Raw genomic sequence first — 27,052 nt, forward strand, 5'->3', positions numbered from 1 at the left:
TGTGCAAAACAGGTACAGAATATTTGAACTCAGGATCATGCACTCTTGTTAGCTATACAGGGCATTGAGTTGTCCAGTTCCCACAGGCCAAATATTTTCTCTTCCCTTTGCCAGAACAGCAAGGATAGGCCACCACATGTGAAGGCAGCAGGCCAGGAAACCAAAGATTGATCAGCCAACAGCTCTGAGAATACTGTTTTGTCTGAAAAAAGGGATCCTCTGAGTAGATACTTGGGTCCCCAAAAAGCCATATCCATAAACCATAGCAGTGCTGCTTCTGGAGTCCTGTCTCTAAGAGGGAATACCAAGGGATGTACTGGGTGACCTGAAAGTTCTGAGTATGTGCATTTACAACTAATATATACCCTGTAGAACTGCTTGCATTCTATTTCAATTTCAGGGGTGTATTTTATAGGGGGGTGGGAATTAGTGTGCCCTAGCAGCTTTCTAGGACAGCCTTTAGGTTTAGGCACAAGACTACTACAAAATATTAGTGAAAGTACATTATTAAAGAAGATCTTTCTTGAAAAAACTCTGTTTTCATCCAGGTGATTTCAGCTGCTATGGATGGTCACCTGTAAAATGTTATTCTGCTTCAGAATAGACTTTAAAGGCACAGGCAACATCTTTCTCAATGCTTGTGAATGACTTCTAATCTACAGCTTCTTATGTCAGGTGTCAGACAAGAATAGATGGAATTTAATAATATATCTCTCTTTTGGGGCACTTGTGGGAGAAGAGCTAGGTGTCCCTCATGGAACTTCATTGAATCTCACTGGGAAACTCTGGAGGGAGCTATATACATTTAACACTCCTAGGCTCACCAACAGATGGACCATGATGCACAGTTGGAAGGTAGGGACTGGAAAAAAAGATATAAAAAAAGGTATAAAAAGAAACTAACCTGGAAAAGATTCTTGAATTTCTCAGGGGAAAAAAATAAAGTGGAAATGCTATTCCTTCACTCGTAACTAAAAACAGTTAATATGTGCAGAGGATTCTTCATCAGAAATACATTGTGCGGAGTCTTTATTCATTCACTCTCAAAACATCCAGAGGAAGATAGCAGCATCTTCCCCACAGGGGCACTGGGGCCACAGAGGATATGTCTTCCTCAAACAAGTGAAAGGTGCCATAAGGGCCTGTCTCAGGACACTCCCAGCTGGAATGGGCAGTAATGAGTAGAAATGAGTACCCTGTTTGTCTGAACTCAGCACAGAACAATACTTCCATGCTCTGTTATTGCCACACTCTTCACCATCGGTAAAGAAAACATAACATTGTCCTCCTTGATTGCCCATCATTTCTTACACCGGCCTGATCTCGAGCAGGTAATTTCCTTGCACTTTTCCATGATTGCCAACAGCCTGTTTGGACTCAGCCATTTGGGACTTGGTGGATAAAGACAGAGTTTTGGTTGTCTTTACCAACCACCTGAGACGAGCAGTGAAGGAAGTATCACCTTCCCTTAGCCTGTTACTTTGCACTATTCACTGAGAAATAGTGTTTTAAAAAAATATTGCAGAGTCATGCGATGCATACCCAGTGTGTTTCACAGAGCAACAATAGGAAAATGTGAATAAACCTTCCAGAGCACCTGGCTCAGTGTATGTATTTATATACTAAAAAGCACTGGAGTATTATTTACATGCTTAGCTGGAGTTTGTCCTTTCTAGAGAAGTCTGGGCTGCTACCTGTTATACTTGGCTCACGATGATTTAAATAAGAATTTATAGACCCTAAACCATCTGCAAAATGTCCCAGCTCTTCAAGGCCAATGTAAATGCAATGAGGGGGGAAAACCGCGGAAAGAAAAGGTTAACAAGGTTTCTCCTTGCCTCCCCCTTGGCACATTTCATAATTAACTTCAAAATGTCTGAGAGCAAAGGGTTGAAACAGATAAAGTTCCCACATCCTTGGAGATAAGTGCAGCAGTTTGTGTAGCACATGACAGCAGCAGCAGCTTTGTTTGGTGTCACTGCACTACATGTTGCTGCAAGTGTGTGCACTGCAGGGCACTCTGGAGCCTGGCTTCACATCTCCACATGAAAGAAGCTTGCTGTGATTTATATCATCATGCTAATCAGGAATGCGCATTAATTCAAGGTCCCTTTTGGGGCCTTGGGAAAAAGGAAGAATCAAAAATGAGCCAGATGTCTGTTTTGTGCAAGGTGCCACTGTTTTCCAAAGTGTGAAGGAATTAAATGTGTCATTAGTGTTTGCAGACATGTTAGAAGGCAGCTAGAGGAGAGATCTCGCTGCATGCTGCAGTGAGAGCCACGGGAAAGGAACCTTCTTCTGCCCCCTGACTCTATCAGCATTAAGGAAATTTAAAATTTAAATAGATCTTGAAATTCTAACCCACATTTTCTTATGAATGACGGATCTTTCCTGCCCTCAGTCCACCACATTTCTCCAAGCCTGAAAACTGATGCTTCCTTCTTAACAGCAAAAAAGTGGGAAAGACGTTTGCGGTCTGGTGGTTACACCATGGGGTTGGAAAGCAGAAGAAGCGGTGTTTCAAATCTGGGCCAAGATTCTTGTACACCATGGACTTGATCCTGCCAGATACTGAGCACCCACTGATTATCCAAGGCCAGGCCCTCACACAATTCATGTGAGTTCAAGTTCTTGTTCCAAAGTAAAAACTGGGCCTGTGTTCAAAAAAATTGGTGCTGATTCTGTGGTTGTGCTGCTTCCTTCACAACCCCAGCAGTCCAGCATTAATTTCCATTTTCCCTTCTAGTGGCATGAGGGCTGGGACAGTCATATTCCAACACTTGACACCTCCAAAGCCCTGATCCTGTATGAAAATCTCATTTTACTTCTCTCTAGCATCTACTTTTTTCAGATTAGTGGGAGGTCCTGTTCTTTTATGTCTCTGCCCATACCCAGGAAGGGAGAAGAATAACAAAACTGGAAAGAAATTGCTTTTATTCTGATGAATTGCAAATTCACCACCAGCTCTGTCTTTGGCTAGAGGGGAATCTACTATAGATACAGACATAGTCTGTACTGAAACTGTTTTTTTAGGGCAGCATGTGGCTTAGAAACAAAAAGGAAGCATAATTGTATATCTAGTCTGATTGTTGGGCAAGTAATAAAACCTCCTCAAGGTTTTTTAGTGCTCACCCATTAGGATTGTAGGAATTTAGGTGCTAGTGTCTTATAAATACCTTAGATGTGTGATTTTATGTATGTTTTCCATGGACCTTGTGGTGACTGTGAACTAATTTTAAGATTCTGCAAAATATATAACCAGGAAAAGCAGGTCTATTGTCAGAGACTCCGTGGGGGTCCATGAATCCAAAAATACTGGAAACCACCATCAAGGTCAATGGATGGATTATTTAGATTGGATATGGCCCCTTTTTTTACATCCTTTTATGTAATGCGATTTTCAGGGTGAGATTTCAGCATGCCAGTTGCACCACTGCAGGCAGAAAACTGCACAGACCTGTCTGACTCTAGCAGCTCCAAGCATGGCCTCTGCCATTCTGCAAAGACAGAGAAAATAAGAGGGAACTTGGGCCATCAGTGAGGAAAGGTAAAATAACCATATCTTTGTTCAGTGACTGTAGTAACCATAAGCAGCTGTTAAAACAGATTGGAGCGTGTTAAAAATCCAAGCCTTTCTGTGGTCCCTAGTCCAGGGCTGTTGTAATAAGCCTTGTTTTCTCCTCGTTAAAACAATCATTTACTCTTTACTTTGAGGAAGATAAATGTTCTCTAGGCACATAATGATATCAGCAGAGATAAATTACAAAGGCCACCAACCAAACTCATGCTGCCATGAGGAAGGCACCATAAATCTCTGCAGCAGACACACATCTGCTCCGGCAGCAGTGTTAACATGCACCTGCTCACGCCTCAGACCAGCCCCTTGCATGGCATATTCCTGCAAGGCACGAGGAAAGCACTTAATCACTTATTAAATTCTTGCTCTACATAAAAAGTATTTAGAATATGAACTTTGGTTCAAGCCTTGCATGTGTAATATACTTATATGCCCAAAATATTATTCCACCATGTGCAATTTTTTCTGGTTTATATATGTGCATGTTCCCTGATGCTGTACAAACCTATCAAAAAATGTTTTCAAAGCTTTTTTTTACATATACAAGGAAGCTATGGAATGAGGGATGTCTTTTGAGTGCTTTGGATTATATAGCACATGTTCATCTGAGGGTGCCCCATGAGTACCAGGGGGTTCAGCGTTTTTGCCAGGATGTCTCATTGCACAAACTCTCCTTGCTGCCCCATAACAACCACCAACTGTCCCAAACTGCTGACCTATTAACCAAACAAACTCTGCTAAATATTGCCATGTGTAAGTGTACTATTATTTTTCTAATTGCTAAAAACATGTCTTTCCTGCATTCAATAGCCTCTAGAAGAGATTGTTAACAGCTGGGTATTCAGCACAATAGAGGCTTTAGACTTAAAGGAACATTGTCCAGGTTACCCAGTGAATTTGGCCATCTGTATTTTTTTATAGATGATTCTTTTCATGTTGTCCATGTTACATTTGAAACTGTGAATCAATGGCTCTCATGAGGATTGAGACAGCAGAGAGCAGAATTCATTATAAAAAGAACAGACCTGAGAGAAGATGGATGTAACCTTGGATAGCTGATGATGGATTGGGACTGCTTTTTAACTGGATGTACAACCTTCTGCTGTGGGAATGAGGATTGAGGGGTGAGGGAGAACACGTGGAGAAAATATTTTCTGGTATTTTCTGATGTGGTTGTATGGGATAGCTTGGACCCAAAAAGTCCCAATTGCTCCCAGCTATTTAGGGATCATCTATGAAGAGTGCTCCAAACTGTGCTTTGCCTGTGGTTACAGTGGTGAGGGAGTCCATCTTACATATGGCTGCAATAATTTTGAATACCTAATCTTATTTTCCACCACTAATTGCAAGAGGCTTTTTCCCCCTGCTTCTTGCTTGCTGTGGAGGACCAGTCATTTTTATTCTCATTTCTAGACAGCTTCAATTCCTGCAGTTGTGAACTGGTTTGCTGTTACAGCATTTGTATTTTAAGCATGAAAAACAGATGTCTAGACCCATTAGTGTTGGGGAGAGAGATTTCTTTGGTATTTGAACTATAAATATGGCAAATTTTCCCTCATCTTACATTTTGTAAAGCTTTGTTTTTACAAAAGTATCTAATCTTAAATCAAACTGTGTCTGTTTGGTTATACGAGTCCTTTGGAGCAAATACAGTCTATTACGTCAGCAACAGTTTAGGTATTCCAAAAATAAGTCGGTTATAAATCTATGCTCTGTACCCCTGTGTCCCAAAATCTTAGGGATAAAGCAGAGATACTCTGCATTTACAGAAGCAAGATTTAAACCTTGGTAACTCAGTGAATTGTATGCGTGCTACAGCAACAGTGATACAGTTGGGCTCAAGAGTCAAGTGTTCACAAAAAAAGGTGATTTCTGTGACTTTCAGGCCAGACTCTCCCTCTTTCTGCATCACCACTGCAGCATCACAGAGCACAGCTGCCTGATTTCAGGGATGCTGAGGAGCCAAAGCTCCACCATGGCTGGAACCACCTTGTGATGCCCTGGCTGTGCTGCAGGACTGAGGGGAGATGGAGACCTGCACCCAGACCTCAAGTTACTGCCCAGCCTGAAAGAAGAGCTGACAGGGGACCTTTGATCCTCTACAAACAGAAAGTGCAATTGATTCTCTTCACTTAGAAGCATGACTGGTGTTACATTTCCTGAGCTGGACAAGGGTGGTCCAGATGTCCATGACAGATTTTTGCATAAGCACTTTACATTTTTTGTTTTTCTAGCTGTTTGCTCTTCTTCCCTCCTTTAAAAAAAAGCTCTTCATACACTGTTGTTGAAATCACAGCCCTAAAAAAGGACTTACATCAGCCTTTAGCCTTCAATAGTTTATTGGATCTCTGGTTGCTAGTGGGGAAAATAGACAAAATCAGGCAGACAGGAAAAACTGTGGGACAGTTATTTATGTGAATTTCAGGTCATTTTTTCTTTCAAGAAAGTTAGTACAACCATATGGTGGAAAAAATATGCCAAGTTTTACCCAATCTACTCACAAGTCAAATAATTGGACATATAAACTGATTATTCAACTGCATATGCATTTTGAACAATCTGGAATATTATTTTTTATGGACCAGATTCCAAATTATTCAGACATTCTGCAAAGAGTCAAAATGCCATAAAAATGTCATGATTCTGTCTCCATTTTTACGTGTCCACTCCATAATTGCTGTGTACACTGAGGTCCCAGCCCTTCATGCATGGAGCTGGACAAGGTCCTTACGAAGGAAAAGCAGAGCAGTTGCACACCCCTGGGTTTCTGCAGAGATGGGCAGGTCTAAATCATAGATCCACTCACTCCCCAGTGAGATAATCATAGTAATAAATAATAAATTAATACAGATCATTGTAAGTTGTCACAAGTTATCACATTTGAATTCCTTCTTTCCTTTAGCATCTAAGGAAATAGAAAATACTGACTGTGCAAATATTAGCCCATCTTTCATAGCCTGCCAAATCACTGGGTTCAATGAAAACCTGCTCTTCTTCTTCAGTGGGCTGTGGTCACCTGCGTGTGCCTGCAAGACACTTATTTCCCTGATAATAAAAATAAACTTAGCCAGTTTCCGAGCCACTTCCAAGTTTGCTTCTGGAATATCAAACATAAGTTTTCATTCTCTTATTTCTTGATTAATGCACTGAACATCAACTTTTCTCAGTCACTTCTAAACTTTAATCAAGGATAAATCACCCCCAATGGGCATTTTAATCTTGTTTCTATATTTTTAAAGGAAATTAAATGTTAATTGCTGCTAGGTAAATTTATCTAAAATACTGATTTTCAATTCATCCCACAAACAGTAAGAAAATAAAGATAATTGTGTGGCATTTCCTGCTGAATAAAGGGAGCAAGGACTTTTTTTCCCAAATAATATTTTTAAAATAAAGTATTTTTAAAGATTACTGTTATTGTATGTTTTAAAATGTCTGGTACTTTCAAATGCCCAGCTAAGCTGACTGCAGTAATTGTTAGGAAAATATTTCTCTCCCTGTCTCCGAGGTGACTGTGGAAGAACTATGACTTTGTTTAAGGAAAGATTAAAAAGTAACGAGAAATTCCCATTGCATATTCAATAGCAATCAGAAAATACAAAGCCCAGCTGCTTCAGTGGGCTCCTGTGTGCCATCTCTGCTGCTGATGTGTGTGTAGCTGGAGTCCTTTGCAGGAAATCACCACTGGTTAGAGCTCAGCCTCTGTTCAACTTCCAAGTTAAGGCCATTCATTTGGGGCTCTCACCACTTGTACTCGCCCTTTCATTATGTCTTGGGACTGCTCTTCGAATGTCCTGACTACACCATCCCAGGAAGCTGGGAGTTCAAAAGATGTTACAGCCTGGCTACCCTGAAATCAAGACATCCCAAAACACACGCAAATTGGGACCCACACATCTGCATTTCCAACAGCATTACCCACAACCATCTAAATTGTAGGATTGAGCTCTTGTATTGCCAAAGATTTAAACCTAAAAAATGGCTTTGGACTAAAGTTTCTGTAAGATTTACCACTAAAATAATCTCTGTAAGCAGCAAGCAAAATCCTTATGGTTTCAAATACTACTTTTTGACCTTTTTGACAAAAGCATTGGCATTATTCTATGAAGCAAAGAAGAAGCTGTGAAGGTCAAATCTTCAACGTCATTGCAATCTGAAGAAGAAAAAAATAAATTGAAAAGTATCTCTATTATATAATCTGCACATTAACAGGTGGAAAAACAGCAACATAATTTACCTTTCGACACAGAAATGTCTTCCTTGGAGCCAAGCAAATTCACTCTGGTGTTTAATCTGAGCAGTTGCCAATTTTCTGTCCGTAATGGGAATACAGTGGAAACTCGGGAAGGAGAAAGAATTAAAGATAAATGCCACTTTTAGTGCAGGAGCTTTGTCTAAGGGTATTTGGTGGGGCTGGCAGGGCACAGACTTAGGGACTGGTCTCAGGTCAGCAGCAGACAGTGCTGGTTTGCTTTTGGGAGCCTCTGCCAGAGTACCAGGGTGATTTCCTAGACTGTAAAATTATCATTATCAGTTAAGACTTTAGCACAAACACAGGTCAGGCCCTCCAGACTCACTCACTCTCAGACACACATGCACAGACTCCACCTTGGCCTCATTCTGGATCAGACATTTCAGGGATGCTCTGCAGCCACTCCCTCAGCTGGTCCATGACCAGAGCTGGTGCTCATCTCTCTGCCTCAGGAATAGAGAATGCTTAGAGAATGCTTAGAGAATACACTCACTCTGGCCCTGAAAGTTCCCTACTTTGAAGAAATATCGTATTCCTATAAAAAACAATGCTGGGATTAAAAACTGCTCCCAGGAAATGTGCAGGAAGGGCTTGCAGGAGTGGAGGATGGGCTTGCATTGGGTCAATAGAGCCATTAACAATCCAGAGGGGGTGAAAATTAATATTATTTTCTAAATTTCACAGATGTTACTTTATTAAAAGGAAACCCCGAGATGTTCAAAGGAGGCAGGGAGCTAAGCTGCCAGTGCCATTGAATTTTAATGATAAATGTTTTCCTTAGGCTCTTTTAAAATCCCAGCTTTAATGTGTTGCTTCACGCAAGGCTAGAAAGCTTGATTGCAAGCAATAATTAAAAGTCTTTAATCCCAAGAAAACGAGACTAAACCAGAGCTCCCCTTTATAGTGATTAAACTAAAGCTACTAAAATGGAAGCTTCTTCAGAGACATTACTTTCCATTTTTTATTCTTAGTGCCTCACTCTGAATCAAAAGCTGCCAAAAGGGGTAAATATAATGTTAAAGAGGCTAACAATAAAGTTTTCAGTCTAATCAATCTCTCTGGTACTACAGCAAGTGCAATTATTTTAATGGCGTGCCAAGATAAGTAAGAAACTGAAAGTAATCTGAAAATTTCTCTAACTGCCTGTTAATAGTAGACTTTCCTTCATTTTTTCCTTTGAAAACATTCCAACAGTGTTCAGAACTTGAGTGAAATACCTCCTTAAGTATTGCATAAGAATGGCTTTTGTGTTGGTTGGTTCAAATACTAAAAAAATTCTCCAAAATCCAGCAGAAAATTTCTAAAAATTACTGTAGTCTTGCTCTTTGCAAGGATGGTGAAAAAACCCCTGGAACTCACTTCTCCTTTGTTTGCATTGATAGGTATTTTATTCTGGTACTGGAGATTGAACAGACATTCAGCTTTTCACCTCCAGTATAAAACCAGGAAATAATTAGAAAAAGAAACAAAAACACAGGAGGGAAAATGGATAAGAAGACATAGTTGCTCAGAGATAATAATAAAGCAAAATGCTGCTGATACCAAAGATATGTGGCCATAGCAAGGCCTCAGCAGTAACATAGCTGTGTTGGAAGGATCGGCACGTATTATCCATAAATATTTTTAAAGCTTCTTGCATGAAGGGTAAGAGATGAGACATATATAAAGATGCATACAAAAGAGTTATGTTCCAGTTGGCAGCTGGTATCTCACTTTTCTTTTGAATTGGCTGCAACTGGGGCAGGCTGTTCTTTCTCTGCTGCTCAGGTATCACAGGATGCACCCTCTGGGGACAGGATGCTCCGCTGAACGAGGCACTCGGGGATCGTGTGACCGATGTGGATTGATGGGCACGCTGTACTTCAGCACCTCCGCACTCACCTGCCTTGGCAGGCATCGAGACCACACAGCCTGAGCTTGGAAATTCCCCCCGGCTGCCACCCGCATCTCCCGGCTCCTCCCAGAGCCCAGTTTGGAGCCGGGTCCTGCAGGAGGTGCCCCGTCCTGGGCGGGGACAGGTACCCAAGCTAAGGCAGTTTTGGCAGAGCCTCCCTGCACCACAGCCTGCAAAACATTTCATTTTTCTCTCCTCACCCCCAGTGCTCCCCTCCGGTTGTGGTTTGCTGCCTGCATACCCTCAGAGAGGCATTTGAGCAGGAGAATCAGGGCAGAGAGGTTTTCCACTAGATTTAAATAGCTTGGAAATGCTCCATCCTGTCTGGAAAAGAACCTCGGGGCTTGCGCCATGTCATGGGGAGTGAACAGCAAGGAATCTTCTTGGACCATTTGTGCTTCTAAATGCCAGCCACACTGCACTGCCGCCGAAAGATCCCGGTGCCAGCCTCTGCTGGAAAACCTCTTGGCAGTTCCCAGGGGGACCGCTGAAATCCATCAGCGACCAAGAGTTACTGAGCAATAGGCATCGCTGCCAGAGCCACTGTGCCGGGGCTTGCTCCAGGCAGGAAGCTCGCAGCCATTCTCCCTTTCTTTCCCTGCACCGTGTGCCCTTGGGACACGCTGTTATTGCAGCCTGCCGCGTGTTTTGGAAGTTATTCCTGCCATCAGCTCTCAGAAGCAGGCTCCCTCCTGAGCCCCTCGCTGTCATGCCTTGAATCATCATCTGCCATCATTCCAGGGTTGTCCCGGCTTCTAAGACATATTGGCAGTGACAATAATGGCTCTCAGAGCAAAGCTTACACAACGTGCCCATTTATGCAGGTTTCTAATACACAACACTGTAAAACGTGCCCATTTCTGTGGTTTCCTCCTAGAGAGCAACTGAGTTTCAGCAATCAGAGGAAAATGGGCCAGGGTAATTCTCCTCTATCCTGGTTGCTCTTACCTGTCATGTCACTCACAGATATTTCACACCAGCCCTAGGACAGCTGTAGCTGCATGAATAGTTCCCAGAGCTTCAGAGTTTCACAAAGCTTCTTCCTTTCAGTTTGTTTTATAAAGAGGAAGAATTTCTCTGTGGAGAGGAATTTCATTGCATTTCTTCATGCTTTTCAGTAAACTGAGAGGCCAGGAAAAAAAAATACAATACACCTGGTGTCAGGATATTCAGTGCAGCCCGAGTGGGAAAACAACTGAGGCCCATGAGGCAGTGGAGGGGGGGGTTCAGCTGTGTGCTGTGTTACATGGAAAAACTGAAGCTGTACAGTCAAGTTGTACAACATCATCTGAAGAAGAAAAAGGTAGAAAGACAGGAGCACCTAACTGTGGTGCAAGAGGAATCCAGGCTTGGGTTTGGTGTTGGGAAAAGCCAGGCTCCAATCTCCTGTTGCTTTCGTGTGCGTAGCTGCAATATAGACACCAGCAGCTACACCCACACATGGGAGCAGACAGTCAGATATTGTCCTAATTTACTTGCCCTATCTGTTTCTCAGTGTTTTTCTTTCTTAAACCTATGTGAATCTTAGGGAAGTCTCAGTTCAGGCAGAACTCCTGCACAATACCTCAGACACTAATTTAGGACTTTTAATCTTAACACAGCAAACCTGTTTTTTCCTAAAGATAGCTTAGTCTATCAAATGGCCCCTCTGATTGGAAACCTCCACTAGCTTTTTAATAAGGTTTCTGTTCCAATGTATGTGCACAGAATAAAATGCACTTTTTGCAGCCCTAGAAGAATTTGAATAATCAATCAATAGTTTAAAATAAAATTCAAACAACTAAATTTGAATTGAGTTGAAGTAGTCTTTCTTTTCCTGCAAAAATATTTTCTGTAAAATCCTTTTGATCTCTTTTATCTGTTTATTGAAGTGTATGGTTGCTTGATGCAATGAACTCAGGTTTATGGAGAGACAGTGTTTATCACACAGCAGAACAGGGTCACTCTTCAAGATTTGGGCTTGGGAGAGTTTCCATGTCCAACATCCACTGAGAATTTAAACAGATGAGTATTCCACACCTTGGCAATCTGAACAACACTAAGTGATGCTGTGGCCTGCACTGCTTTAATACAGAATGTAAAAGAGTAAAACCAAAATCTGTTCAATCTGCTGGTCCAAGCAGGAGGCTGATGCCCTGAAGGAGTGCAGAGACATTCCCGTGGGCTGTTGAAAATAGTGCAAAGGACATGGATGCAGATCTCTGGCTCTTTGCAAAGCCTCTCTTTTTATCTACCCCTTACAGAGATGCAGTTTGCAAGAATAAGATTTTAAGCCCTCTCTGAAGAGCCAATACCATTAAAGGGCACTGGGAATTCCTGCCTCTGTTGAGTTCAGACCAATCTTGATAACAAAGCTCTGCTCCTGCTCTGCATCCCTAACTGCCTGTGCCTCCCTCCCTGCCTTTGCTGTCTTGTCCATAGACATATAAGGATCCCTGGCACAGGAACAGCCTCGATGTGGCCCATGTTTGTATTTTTTTTGTAAGATAAGAATTATGAACAGAGGAAATACTAACACTGGTGCTGACCTGGCTGATCTTGGTCAGTTCTGTACCTGGTTTCCCAGCTGCATAGTCAGACTGCCTGTCTGGTTCCATATCTGATATACACATGTATCTTAAAGATTCAGAAAACCGGTGTGAACCTAATAAAATATTTTTACAGGCACTTTGAATTGAAATTGAAAAGGAAGTCCTTCCAGTCACCATAAGTACTTACTTTTCCTTTCTGGCATATTTAAGTAGGTGAGAATTTGAGGCAGGTGCCCTCCAGTGTCTGCTACTATTATTTGCTGAATTTTGTAATGTAAAAAGGAATTTTGCATTAGTGTGTAGTATGTGTTTGGGTACACATCTATGGAAGCTGAAAATAAAAATGCATTCCAAAAACGAAATCTTAACCCAAAGTTCCTGCAGTACTGTCACATTATCCAATTATTTTAAAAAGCCCTATTTAATTTGGAAAGAGAAGGTTCCAGTTATAGAATGAGTTATGTGGATATGATTACAGAGCAAAATTCTTGTTAAATTGGTATTACATAATGTGTGAGTGAGAGTTCTTCGGGTTTAATAACCTGGTCTTCCTGCATTTTTCAGTTTTCCTATTTATTGAGAAAAGTGATCTCTTTGCTTCAGGGACATGAGAATAGTGTCAGAGATTTAGAAACTGGAAATAAAAAGGAGAGGACAATCAAGTGAAATGACAGGGGAGCTGCTGTCCTCCTAAATAAACCACCGCCAAGAAAAATGCAACTGCACTCCCCTTGCTCTATTTTAAAGAATGTACTTGTTCCTAGAAACTTTTCATTCCTGTATCAGTTAATCTACTGAGAAAAACACTTGACAATAAAGAATACAGCTTTTGTGGCAAGATTATTTGGGACAAAATTCTCTCTGTTAAAACAGGCTGGCTTTTTCCCTGCTGCTGCTGGCCTGTGTGATGGAGCCAGAAAAGGACAGCGCTTCACTGCCAGTCCCCTGTCCTCAGCTGTGCTAACACCATCAAGATCAGCATGGGCTGTACATTTGTAATTTTCTTTTCATGCACAAGCATGAAAGGCTCTGACTTGAAATCTGCCCCCTAGTATTTCTGAAGTTTGGAAAAATTCAACTCAAAATCTGAGCTTTGGAGTCGTTCTCTCCAGCTCGGGGTGGTTTGTTCCCATATGTCAGATGCAGGGACCCCGTGGCACATGCTGGTGCATGCAGAGATTTGGGGGGCACACAGAGAGCCTGCACGCAGGATGGGCCACAGGCAGGGTGAACCATAAACTCCCACTTCTGGGAAGAATCAAATCCTCTTTTTCAAGTGCCGCCCTGGCCCGTCTGTGTGATGGAGACTGGAGAAGACAGGGCAGTGCAGTTTGTGTCAGCTAGCACAGGAGGGTGATAAATGTGCTGTCAGAGTCCTACAGCTCTATCTGTTTGCTGTCTGGTGGTTGCATGATTCAGGATCACTTTATGAGTTTCTTCTGGAACCAGATGGTTGCAAGGCAACAAAATGAATGCCAGCCACATATAAATGTCAAATGTTCAAACCATTACATGTCAACATACCCAGGGTGTGCAGCCAGCACTGCTGCAGAGCACAGAGCCACAGACAGGCAGCAGGGCTTGTTTAGCCAGAGAAATACAGAATTCAGGAAAACTCTGATTCTAAAAGAGATACTTGGTGAAAATAAATCAACTCCTTGTAACAAAAATATGACCAGGTCTGTGTGTCATGAGATAGCCTGCAATATATGTCATGAAAGCGAGTCCTGTCAAATTTAATTACTTTTTTCTTGCAGCTTTAAACAGAGCTGGCTTCAGAGTGAAGGCAGCTCCTTATTAAAAACAAAATATAAAAGATGAGATTACTAACCACGAGGAATTTACCAACAGAGACAGTATCTAATCCTGTGCAATATCCTGTGCAACCGTGAAATATCTGGGATATCTGCAGTGTTCCAGAGAATTATAGTAGGGCTTTAATTATTCTTCTTAATTAGCGTAGTCAGACAGAACCTAACTGCAAGGCCTTTTCAGGTTGGCGAGCACACTTCAGTGGGTTCCATTAGCACATAAGATGTACTACTTTAATCCAGAACAAAGTATTCTTCCCAGTAGTTCTGCCAGTTTATGCCAAATCCCATGGACTTGAGTGGGGCCAGATTTTGTTCTTTGGCTGCTTCTACATATTCTGGCAGAGATGAATGCATTTTTATAATGAACTATTCAGAATCTTTCCAAACAAACTCAGCAATAAAAGGATTTCCCTGCTGTCAGAAATAAGGTATTTAGCTGATTCGTGATGAGTACAACCTTTTCTAATAAGGCCTGCCTATATTTCCTTTTGAGCTGCACTTCATTCATTTGCTGGAAATCCAGGAAACATTTGAATCGAGTTAGGACCAAACAGTGCAGAGGCTGCAATGTGGTTATCATCATGTCAGGCACAAGGAAAAGACTCGGGCAGAATCCACTCCCTCCAGAATGTTCCCATCAATATTATGGGTGTGAGAAGGAGCCTGCAGCCATCTGGCCTTCATTAGCTCTGTTTCAAGCTTGCTATACATAAGGAAGGAGTCTGAGAGACAGTCTGTTACAGTCAAAGAACTGCATCAAATGTCCAGTCCCTGAGTGAGTGATCTCAGGAACTACCTGCTAATGAATAGAACATGGTGTTTTGCACCAAGGATGATGTTGAAGTGATAAGTTTAAAAATGTAGTTTATTATTTTCTTCCTTTATAAAATCAAACAGGACACACCATCCATTTCAGGGCCTTTATAACCGTTCATTTAGTTCTGCATTATTTAGCAAGAACGAGTCTTTTGGTAAAATCTGTGTCATTCTAAAACTGATTTTTCATGGGCTGTTGCAAAACTGTTTGCCCTCCCAATACACGAAGTTTCATTGCCATCAGTTGCAGCTGCACTACAGAGTAATATGATTATATTCCATAAAAGAGTCAGCAGCAAATCACTGTGGGTGCCTCTGTGAATGTTTTGGGGTAAAGTGGTGTCTCGTACCTGTGTGCTCAACAGTCCAGACAGTGAATTAGTGCCTTCATGTGGATGCTCGACTCCTCCATCCTGAAAATTTGGACCAGGATGGATCAAAATCCATGTAAGGCTTGACCTTAAAAGACCTCTGCATTCTAAATTCCTACTGACTCCAGTGGGCAGCTGAGTGTGGGAGGCTGGCAAGACAGAGTTGGGGTTTTGCTGCGGGAACAACTAAGGGACATCCCGCTGTACACCCCAAGAAATCTTCTAAGGCCTTAATTAGAGCTGGGCACTGTTTGGGTCAGTGGTTACAGGGGCTGCAGAGATTTATATGGAGTCCTCAAAGGACAGGCAGCCACTCCATCACAGGTGCTCCCTGGGTTTGTTTTTCACAGTGGTTTGCACAGAATGTGGGGAAATGTCTCCCAAATCCATCAGCACTTTCTGCAAACCCCACTCCAGCCCCAGCCAGGATGGTCGTGGGGCTGTAATTACCAGTGTGGTCCTGGCTCCTCCCTGGACAAAGAAGGAGCTTGCAAAGTCCTGGGTCAAAAATGACATTTTTTGCATCATATTGAAAACTGCAGTTCTTCCTAAAACAAACCCAACAAACCACCTATTCTAAGATTGATGTACAACACAAATCAGAAGTAATCCAACGGAGACTGTTAAAACAAAGCTGCTTTTTCTTACCAAACTGAAACATTTGGATGTGACAAAAATGAAATGGTAAAGGAAGGACTGCCGCTTTTGACGATTTTAAATGAAGTTTCACTTTAATCGGTGAGATTCTGCAAAGTGTTTCTGACTTGTTTTCCCTGGCTATTCTCAGAGCTTTGCTCTATTAATATTTATTACCCATATTTTCACACCTGGAGGACTAAGTTGCTCCCTGCTGTTAGTAAGCTACTGTAACTTTGAATTTCCTATCATGGTAAGCACAGGAATGGGAATAGCCAGGCTTTAGTCTTCCACGTGGTTTGGGTTTGTCATCTTCAGCTTCAGATTCTTGGCTGTGAAGATGGAGCCAATGTGTGCCATTTGACTCATCCACAAGTGAAATTTCTTTCGAGATGCTCAGATGCAAAGTCAAGAAATTAGGATGACTTTGGTACATTTGCCCTGGTACAACAAGAGGCTTGTCTGCAAAAGGTAGAGTCCACTTGGCTCTGCATCCTGCTGCTGTGGCATTGACGTTTGAGTGCACTGAATTGTCTTTACCATGGTTCTTCAGTGGTTCCTGAGCAGCAGGGTCAGAGCCACCATGAAAACACAGCATCTGCTACAGACAGAATTGCTGGGACGCTGAAAGCAAAGAGAACCTCCTGTGCTCTCCTGGAGGGAAGCTGTTTTTCTGGTAGTTGTCCTTCTGTTTCTTCTTCCTCCAAGGACAAGCTGATGAAAGCAGACAAAGTCACAAAAACCAGTGATTTCCAAGGAATATTCTTGCAGAGAATTTTCATACTAAAAAATGAAGAAGCGCAACCCAAGATATTTCAGCTCTCGAAAAGGTGGGACTCTGTTGAGATGAGAATTTTTCTCCTTAAGATAATTCTACTAACTGAAAATCTCTCCACTGAAAACCAATGCCAACAGGATCCCTTCCAAAGCTCCCACATCCTGGGTCAGCACCTCCTTTTCTTGGCTTGAGGAGCCCCCAGAGTAAAGGCACAGCGGTGGCAAGACCAGGCTGTGCTGGGGAGATGGAGCTCCTCATTCCTTCCTCTCATCCCAAAAAGCTGGATCAGGGGCACATGCAAAGAGGCTGCTCTGGGGCACAAGGAGATGCTCTGTCACTCTGCTGTCTCTCCTGACTTGCTGCCTTCCACTTGATACACCCTCACTTTGTCCTTGTGCTCAGCAAAAGGCTTTTCAGGTTGCCTGTACAAGTAATTTTACCTCCTTGCTTCTCCTCCCACACCAAATGAGCAGCCTGACAGCAGCAGCTCATCAGGAGCAGCGGTGCGTGCAAACAGCACCACCTGAACTGGGTCACAACACCTCTGCTCACTGCAGGGCACATCTTTTGATGCCCCAGACAGATACCTGAGACAAGACAGCACTTATACACTTCATTATCTGTCAGACAGAGATGGAAAAGGGGTGATAAGGAAAAGAGGTGGGGTGGGAATCACTCTGTTGACATTGGTAGGGAAGAAGTGAGAGTGGAGGCTCCTGGGTGGCCTTGGGGAAGCTGTGGTGGCAGGTCCAGGCTCTCTGAGGGGGGCAAGGCTCTGTCTTCTCAGCCCAGCAGCGCATACAGAAGTGACCCAGAGCACTGCTGAGCCCAAGCCATCATACAGCCGGGGCAAAAGGTTTGTTTTGTTTACCAAAGTGAGTCATTTAATACAGAGACCCAGCCCAGTTCAGTCTGACAAGAAAAAAGAGAAAAGAGCTGGGATTGGCATGGGGACTGCTGCCCTGGCCTGCAGGCTATGGACATGGTGTCTGCTCCCTGCTGTGATGGTGCAGAAGGCTTGTCCATCAGTTTTGTCTCCTCAGGCCTTAGCCACTGTCCTTACTGAAGGAGAAGGGGTCAATCTGTCTTTTCATCGTGGGACCAGGTCAACCTATGGAGGAGCCTGGGATGTGCTGCTTTATCCCATTCTCCTGAAGTGTGGAAGTTGCCCATCAGCACTCCTGGTTTGATGGAGTCAGTATTTCAAGGCAGACACTGCCATGAGTCACGGACTGCCTGAAGCGGTGCCAGCCCAGCGCCGTACCCGGGTGTCTCCAGCACAGGTTCCCATGGGAGAAACCCCTGGACATGATCCCTGAGCAGGGCCTTGCTTAGCAGACACTCGCTGACAGTAACTGTATTCCCCAGAGGAGACTGGGCTGACTCACGCTCAGAATTTTCAAACAACATTTGGGATGGGCAGTGTTTCTGCTCTGAGTCACACTGAGCCATTCTTTACAGCTGGGAGGATGCTACTGCAGGGTCCCAGCCGAGAGCTTCGGTGCAGGGAATTTCATGCAGTTGTCATGGGGCCTTTATGGAGGTCACATTGTTCTCAGGAGTATCAAAGTCCCTTCCCTGCCACAGCCATTCCTACAGCATGCTCCAGGGGCTCAGCTTTGCACAGGAAAAGCTCAAAGCAGTCACTTAGCAATTGCAAGTAAATATGTAATTGGAGCTCAACACTCAAAAGTGTCAGGAGCCAACATCACCACCCTCCCAAGTCACGCCTGCATTTAAAGATCCCAGGGAGGCCCTTGCTGTCCCTATTGTAGTCCCAGATGAAGAATGAGCCTCTATTCCTCTCTCTGAAGACAGCAGCTGCTCTACGGATGCTCAGCCACTCTGGAGGACCCCAGCAGGCTGCCTCAAACTCCGGCCAAGAATAACATCAGAGCACAATGTAGTGAGTTTGTTTTGCACAAGGTTCTCCCAGCTTCCATGGGCTGGGTGCATGACTCAAAATTAATGGAATGCAATAATTAATTTCGCTTGTCAGGCCAGCATTAGCCTATCTGCTGTGCTGAAAGTGCTGTTGCATCACACTGGGTCCTGGGATAGGTTAGAATCCTGGAGGAAATTGTACATGGAGAAGTCATGAGCAGGCCTAACCTGGGACTGGATGCAGCATATCTAAGAGGGACTTTTACGCCTGATAGTTTCCTTTTAATTAAATGTAAGCCTGCCTAAGAAAATAGAACTCGAGGTCAGGGTTTTTGGATGGAAAACCAAATGACCGGGGCACATCGTGTTTCACAGTGGGAAGCAGTGTGAGGATTTTTTATTCGGGGTATAGAGATTAGCTGTTTTCCATGGTGCTTCTAATAAATCCTTCAAGTGCAAATACCCAAAGAATAAAAGCAAATAGTGTCCCTTCTTCAACAACACCTTATCTGAACCACTGCTGTCATGCAGGAAGTCCTCAGAGCTGCAGGTAGTGTGACTTGGTGAATAAACGGGAAATGCTAAGCACAGGGTCAATCCCCTGCATTTCCATTTCCTTCCTATCCCTCTTGCAGACCCCAGTCAGCTCTCCATGGAGAGAACCTGGGCCCAGATGTGAGCTGGACACCTGAGCTCATGGAAAACCAAAGACTTAATTTAATACCCGTGTCTCAGTGACTGTGCTGCAGGTTTCTCAGCCAGGTGAAGAGGAGCACCTGTAACAAACACTGTGGAGAGCCACTGCCTCCAAGGAAATATCACTTTCCTTTGTGTAGCAGCAGGGCTGGAAGGATTGGAGTTGCATGAGCCACTATTGCAATTACTGGTGTTGCTGGATGGATGTTTTCCTTCATGCTGTGCAAAGTTGTATTCTTTGGGAAAAAGAAAACAACTCAAACCTCCTCAGAAACCACTTAAGACATGAGATGTAGAGAAAGATTAATGAGAGGAATGGATATAGTGCAGTTTCTCAGACTGAGGACATGGCTTGGTTCAGCTGCACTGAAGCACAGGCTCAGAGGTGTCCTGGAGGGCTCTGGGAACCCACCGTGCACAGGGTGGGCTCTCAGCGTGTCTGCAGTTTCTCTCTCCACAGCACATGCACACACACTGCCAGAGAGCAGGTGAGGCACTGGCTTGTGTCACTTGCACACTTTCCTCCCACCTTCAGGACAGATTTAGTCTTTTTTCTTTTGGCCAAGACCATCCTTCACTCCTAGGAATGAAAATTATATTCCAGACCCGCTGGGTTTTCCCTTCTTTATTGCTGAATATTGTTTGCTCCAGGAGTGAAGAATCATGAAACCCAGACTCAGAAAAGTTATTTTCTTTGAAGGAAACGATCTTACACCAGTGAGTTCTCTGCATGAATAGTTGTTTGCATTCCATATTTGTTGCTCTCTGAGTCAAGCCAGGCAAACTGGAGAGAAGGAGACCAGGGTGATCTCTGGTGTCCCGGGAATCATGGGCAACATGGCCTTACTTCAAGGATCCTAGTTTGTATTTGATCATTTTTTAATGATTTCTTTTTTCAATAAAAGATTTATACTTGGGAAGACCTGTTCCAAATCACCTCAGCAAAGAGCAATTGCATTATGAGAAACTGATCCCTCTATTCTCAGTCATTCTGAGAAAAATATGTTCTTTGGTAGATTTGGTCCAACACAAATGGAAGTTACCAAACTGATCATATAAAGTTACGTGATTGCTAAGTTTCTGCTTGGCTTTATGAATTTCCTGTTCTTTAATCACCTATGCCTTCGTGTGGCATGTAATTCCTTCCAGGGAAATGCTGTGATCCACTCCATTAAAATTTCTGCATACCTCGGGAATTCAGCTTCTTTCAGATAATTTATCAAGCAAATGTGGATTTTTTTTAATCCCCCTTTTAAATTTGGTGCTAATTTTGACCCTTGTTTAAGATTATTAACACTGAGATTTGACCTAAAAATTCCAGGCTCATGAAAACTATTTGATCTCTAGGAACTGATTTCAGTCCTTGAAAGGCTAGCACACGCCATGGGGTCATATTTATTTTATGAGATGATTTTTTCCTAGTGAGATCAGTTGATTGAGCAGCCAGTGTTGCAAAATGTGGAATAAATTTCCAATACTATACCTTAATACCCAGAAAAGATCTCACCGGCAATTTAGCAGTCGGTAATAGGTGCATTTTAATAGCTTGCATTTTATGTACCTCTGGTTTCATAACTTCCCTTCCCTTCTATATATCATATATATATTTATTTATATGTACGAGATAGAAAATATATATATATATATAAATGGTTTCCTGCTTTCCTACTGAACACTGGGGAATTAAAAGTCAACTCTGCTTCCTTGAGCTGCTGAAAGATTGCTTTCAGGTGCTGTAGGAGTTCTTCCCAAGGTTTGTTATAAATCAAGGCAGCATCCACACCGGCCACTGCATACCCCAAATGTTTGTATAGCAGCAGGCTGGTTACTTGAAAGACACTAAGGAGCAACCCACACAAACCACAGCTCTATGCTGAAAAAAATCCAGTAGGGACTGAAAATTTTGTTGTGGTCTTGGAAGATTCTGCTCCAAGGTGTTGCCAATATCTGTTACAGAAATCCAGAAAGCTGTTTTTTCCCTTGGCCCGCACATCAGCTGGTACCCAAGGCTGGAATTGTTATTTAGCCTTACTGCTGCAGCACTAAATGATTTAGTGCCAACCCCCCACGTGGCCACCAGACCGAGATCTTCTGAAATGTTGCTTTCTGCCACCAGCATTCTCCTGATTCCAGCTGAGTTATCCAGTCTCTGAACACACCAGAATTTCAGGAAAAGAAGTATGACAATATAAGGGTTGGTGTTAGATATGGGCTGTAGAAGAACTGTTCAAAACTGCACTGGATGCGTATCCCACTGGAAATGTTCAGTGTGTTCACCAGCAGCACCAGTAACCCCTTTCCCCACTCCACCCCAGCAAGAGATCCCAGGTCCCACCCGGGCAGGAAAGCTCTCTGCATCCCGGATGCAGGCAGAGCCAAACACTGCTCTTGTTCACACATTTCTCACTAACTTGACATTCCAAAACGGGTATTTTTTCCCGCAATAAAGTTTGAAAAATGCCAGGACACTCCCAGGCAAGTGATTCATGTGCATGTTGAGGGGTTGGGGAGAGGATGGGGGAGTGTGGATGTTCACACTGTCTAATTTTAGATGTCTAATTCAATTAAGGTCTGGCCCGGTTACATAGTCAAAAAGACTCCCCTTCCAATGGGGGTTACTCAGAACTCCTAAATTAGGAGCCTACTGCTGGCCACGAGCTGGGCAGCAGCATGTCCCTGGAGTCAGACGGGGTTTGTACGTCCTGGACACATTACTTTGTTCAGCTCTCCCCTCAGTGGCATATTGAAATACACCCTTCTTATTTTGTCTCAGAAAAGGCTTTATCAGCTTAGCCTTATGCCCCATCTTAACCTCTCCTTCCCATTTGTTATTTGTGAAGACTCAGCCCTGATTAAAACCAGCCACATCTTTTATACTGTGTGATGGCTGTTGCTTCCTCTCCATGGATTTCTTCCACAGGATTCAGAGTTTCCTCAGCCCAGCACGCAGGAAGCCAGCACGCAGAGCAGGCCAGAGAACGAGAGCTCCTTTGTAGCTTTACTTTACTTTTCCTTCTGTTTGATTTCCAGGAGAGGGATTTTACATTGCCTGATTTCACAAAAATTACTCAGGGTGCCCGACAGCCCTGCAAGGCACTTCTTAACCCTTTGGGCTCTTGCACCACTGTCAGAGTTTAGCAAAAGTTTCTTTGTCCTTCACCTTTCCTCACCATCCCTATCTAATGTAAAGTGATAACAGATTAACTGATGCTCATTTTTTCTATTATTCAGATCAGAAAAGGTACATTCTCGGTACATTCATCACATTCTGAGCTCTCTGATGCCAGAGATTAAAATGACCGAACCTAAAGTGCATTTCTGGCCCCTCAGCTCTTTACCAGTAACTATAAAATCCCCCACACTCTCGTGGGGCTGAGATTAGGCTGGAGATGTCCCAGACACCAGTTCAGTGCTGTCCTCATGGCCAGCAGACAACGAGAACCCACTGTGACCCTGGAACAGGAACCAAATTAAACCCTGTTCACCAACTCTTTATTTTCAACTGGCTCTACATTCTTAAACCAGCATGTGCAGGGGTGTTTGCTTGTCAGATAAAGAAATAAACATCTGCCTCTTGACTGCACTGTTCATTCTGCTGAAAAAGTCCTCCTCTCTGGCCATGGCAATCTTCCATGAGTCTGAAGAGGTAGGAATTGTACACTGGGCATAGTTTCCTGATGCTTTGAGCAATTCCTTTTAAAATTATGCATAGGAAACCCAGGCTGTAACCCTAAGTCATGCCAAAACAATCTCCCCCTTCTAGATTTATAAAGTTCGCCCAGCTTTCTACCACTGCCACCCAGGTGGTACTTCACCTTACTACAGAAAAACACCTATAATTTTATTTCTTTGAAAAAGATGTGAAACTTTTGGCTCAAAGGCTGGGTGGGAAAAAAGTACATTTCTTAGTGGTTTATTGCCCTTAGGAAAACATACTTCAGTTATGAAGTATTCCCACCTGAAAACTTACTTGACATTTTGTCGAGAAAATAGTAACATTTCTACAAAGTTAGCCAAACTACTTAATATCAGAGCTGTAAAGCAAAGACCTATGGAAATGTCAGAGTGTGGATGAGACTGGTGACCTGGCTTTATTCCACTGTTATGAGCCTGCACTTCTGAAGGACCATCCTGGGAAGCTTTGCCCACAGTAGCAGGAGCTGCTCCCGTAGGAGAAGCCTGAGGTGTTTCCCTGCAGCAGCACCGTTGCTGCCTTGCCAAGGGGCTCTTTCCTGCTCTGCAGGAGGCTGGAGGGTGAGAGCTGGAGGCAAGATAGGTTTGGGCATCATGGTGAAGCTCCTGAGGTGCTGGGCCAGGGCTCTGGAGGCTCAGGTGGCCTCTGGATCCTTTTCATCAGGGAGATCTGAGCACAGAACAGCTTTTCTCTACAGCTTGGGAGCCTCAAACCACTCCCAGTCCTCTGTCCTTCCCCATGCTGGGCTCCCAGACATGTGCCATAAGGAGCTCAGCTCACTTCTGCCAGAGCTCACTGGCAGAGAAATAAGCCTAGCTTAGCTCAAATGAGTTAACGAATTAATATCTGTCTGTCTGTCACCCATCTCTTCAGCTGGAGTGAAACTCTGGCTCTGCTGAAATCAGTGCATGTTTTGCTATTCACACATATGGAAGCACAATTTCACTCCTTGTCTCTTTGCTTTTCAGCCTGACACACCAGAAGGTGAAACCTTGTCTCAGCTGCCACCACTCCAGACACCTCTCAGGTGTCCCAACATACATTCATGGCCGTGGTTCTGCTCATCCAAACTCTGCAGTTGCTCCCATCTTTCAGGAACAAGAGAGTTAAATGCTGTGTCTGAACAAATCTGAACTGCAGGAAAGTTCAGGCCCATGCTGGGATGTGAACTTTCTGTCTTGAGCCTGCTTCTAGCTTTGCTGTAAACAATTTCAGAATGTGATTAGATTTTAAGGGAAACTTGTAATAGAGCTGTAATAAGATATGATGTAATAGTTAATAACAATAATATATAGCAGCTGTTAAGGAAAGCTTTTTCTGCATTTATCCCAGAAGGATACAAGGAGTCAGCTGCAACTTAGCATTTTGAAAGAAGGAATATTAAACACTAGGACTGTGATGCAATGATGTTATTGTAAACGCTAACAGGAAAGCCCAATGTGTGAGGGTTAAGACCAGCAGAAGATGCACACAAACAGCTGTCCTGACACAAATTCCCTCAAGTTTGGTTCATTTTCTTTTATTTAACTCAGAGTTAATACACTGGACTTGCAGATATTGCTTCCAATAGGTTCTGGGCTGCGGAGAACAGTGGGATTTTTGCTCTTGCTTCCCACCATGGCCCTAATGAACCCTCAGAGTGCACCTAGAGAGCTTAATGCGAGGTGTGTCTCCAAACACCCGTCTGCAGCAGCGTCACTCAGCTTCCAGCAACACCCTATCCTCCGTTCATGCCTCTGGGAGAAAAGAAATATAAAATCAACAGAAGTTTGGGCTGGAACGTCAACTTCAAAATGGAATTTCCTGGTGTTTTTCACAGCGTGGCATTACTTAAGTGTTAACTAATATTGCTCCGTGTGTTTAATCTCCATGTGTTGAAGGAAAAAGATCTTTCATGGAAAGACTATAACAGATAAACCTATATTTAGCCTTCTATAAACACCTCACAGGGTCACGTTTCTGAAATGCAGAGGCCAAGGATTGCATGGAGAAAGTGTATGAACACGGGCACGGTTATATTTGACTCAAAAAAATGGCATTTCTGTGTATGATGGACAGAACCCATTCTAAATTAGGCAGTGTATTAAAATAAAACTTTTAATTGTTGATCCAATAGGGGAGAAAAGGAAACACATTTTTTGGGTCGTTAACCTGTCAGAATGTTTCCAGGGTGAAGTTACTGTGAAGAAACATCAAACAGGCAGAGGGGCTGATTCTGCTGTACGCAGCTCTTCTTCTCCACCTGCCCTTGGCAGACAGCAGTGCCAAAAACCTGCCCTGGGCTCTGCCAACCCATTTCTGACATCAGCTTTGCTCTCCACATAACTCACTTGGCTTGTGCAGCCCAGGACAGAGCTCTGGGTCCTGTCCTTCCTGCCGGGCAGGGGCAGTCGGGACTTCTTGGTAAGATGAGGACCCCAGCTCAGCATCTGCAGACGCAGTGAAATGGAGAGGTTTTTTCCTTCCAAACTTAAGGACATGCTGGGATACTTGTGGTGTCAGTGTTAGGGAAGAGAAACAGAACTGAGTGTCCCATTACACCGGCTTTCAGCTGTATTTGGGAACAACCATTACGTGAGAGGCACTGCCTACTGCCTGTTCTAAGTAATCCAGGCCTGATCCAAAGCCCCAAACCATCCACCCTGCCAACAAAAGCATGTTAAATAACTTACCAGAAAGTACATTAAAACAGTCTCCTGTCCTTGGTGTTATTTTGGTATTTTGCTGCCTGTGCAATGTTACCACATTGTGCTTGCTGCTCAACAGTGCTTTCAGCATAATAAAGCTAGGAAAAAAGTCATCCTTTCACCTAAATCGCAGAAGCTAATTCATTTTTAATATTTAAAGCTGTCCTGAATTCAGACTGGAATTTGAGCTTTCTGTAGATTTGTCTCTAAAGTTGAGTGGGATTTTCAATAAGATTTGCCATATTTATTACTGTCTTTTCAGAATTGAAGGCCTTTGTGTCCGGTTGTATTTCCAACTTCAGGGAGAAAAACCAGGTATTGGTAATGGTGCTGATGAATCCAGAAGAATCTGGGTGTGATTAACTTCACAAAAAGAAGTTAGGTTGTTCCAATGATGAGATCCTTATCTGAGTTGAATGCATTTAAATGTGTATTTTACAGTCCACCGGTCGAGTCATAAAAGTACAGTTAAATCTTAAAGGAAAAACTGAAGGTTAATAGGTCAGAAATCAGCCATAGAATTTTACAGGTCAGGGAACAGCAGGTTTTATTCTTTTCAAGGTGCCCTGCAAGACAAGGTGGATGGAGGTCAGACAGTTTCACACTTCACACTCAGTGGGGATGGCTCTTGGGCAGTCACCATGCAGGAAAGGGGGCAACATCACATCCAAAAATCTGGGCTGGCATACTGAAGAGAACAATGATGTCAGCAGCTGCTGCCTGGTGTCCTTTCCCAGGGACACAACTCCTGGCTGCTGCTGGCTCAATGGGCACTTCATCCTTAGAAATCCCTGCCGAATTGCCAGCACAGTCACAGAGAAAAGGCACAGCACTGCCTCAGCTTGCTCCTGATGAAGATCTAACTAAGCACATTTCCCATGTGCAGCAGAGCAGCTACGTTTTCCCTTTTGAAACAGGGAATGTTGCTCTCCTGCAATTGTTGTATTTATTTTAGGAGTTGCACTAGGAATGCTGTGTGGCACTCTCTTGGCCCCTCTCGCCTGTGATTTACAGTAGTTATAAACATTCCAAAGTATACATGTAAGTTAAATGATACATTAATATTATAAAGTTACAATTCTGGTATAAATGTGTCATCAGTTTGAAAATTCAGTTTTTCCTTTGCCCAGCTTTGTGATTAGGCTGACTGGAATCAGCTCAGTGTAAAAGCACCATAGACAGGAATTCAGTGTGCCTGCATGTCCCCAAAGTAAAACGGTGTGAAAACAAGAAGAGAAAGGTATTCTGCCAAAATGAAACAGTTCTGAATATTTGACTGCTTACATACATTTTCATCATATTCTTCAATAAATAGAACGAGAGGGGAAAAGGTAATTGAGCCTCATGCCCATGACAGGAAGACAAATTAGGCTCCCTGCAATATTCTCCAAGGTCCAGCTCTTCCCGTGGGCTCGTGCCATT

General features: G+C 43.2%; 1 long non-coding RNA gene across 1 annotated transcript; it reads right to left on the reverse strand.

Moving 5' to 3' along the window:
* Positions 1–5,840: 5,840 nt before the first annotated feature.
* LOC121672718 lies at positions 5,841–10,196 on the reverse strand. Its single transcript, XR_006018958.1, has 3 exons — positions 9,924–10,196; positions 7,815–7,916; positions 5,841–7,730 (listed from the first exon to the last, which is right to left on the reverse strand). It is a non-coding gene; the product is annotated as an uncharacterized LOC121672718 (long non-coding RNA).
* Between the last annotated feature and the right edge of the window lie 16,856 nt (positions 10,197–27,052).

Source organism: Corvus kubaryi, unplaced genomic scaffold (genome assembly GCF_017639235.1).
Source record: "Corvus kubaryi isolate FWS band 111438036 unplaced genomic scaffold, C.kubaryi_AGA036_p1.0 64878, whole genome shotgun sequence".
NCBI classification, from domain to species: Eukaryota; Metazoa; Chordata; class Aves; order Passeriformes; family Corvidae; genus Corvus; species Corvus kubaryi.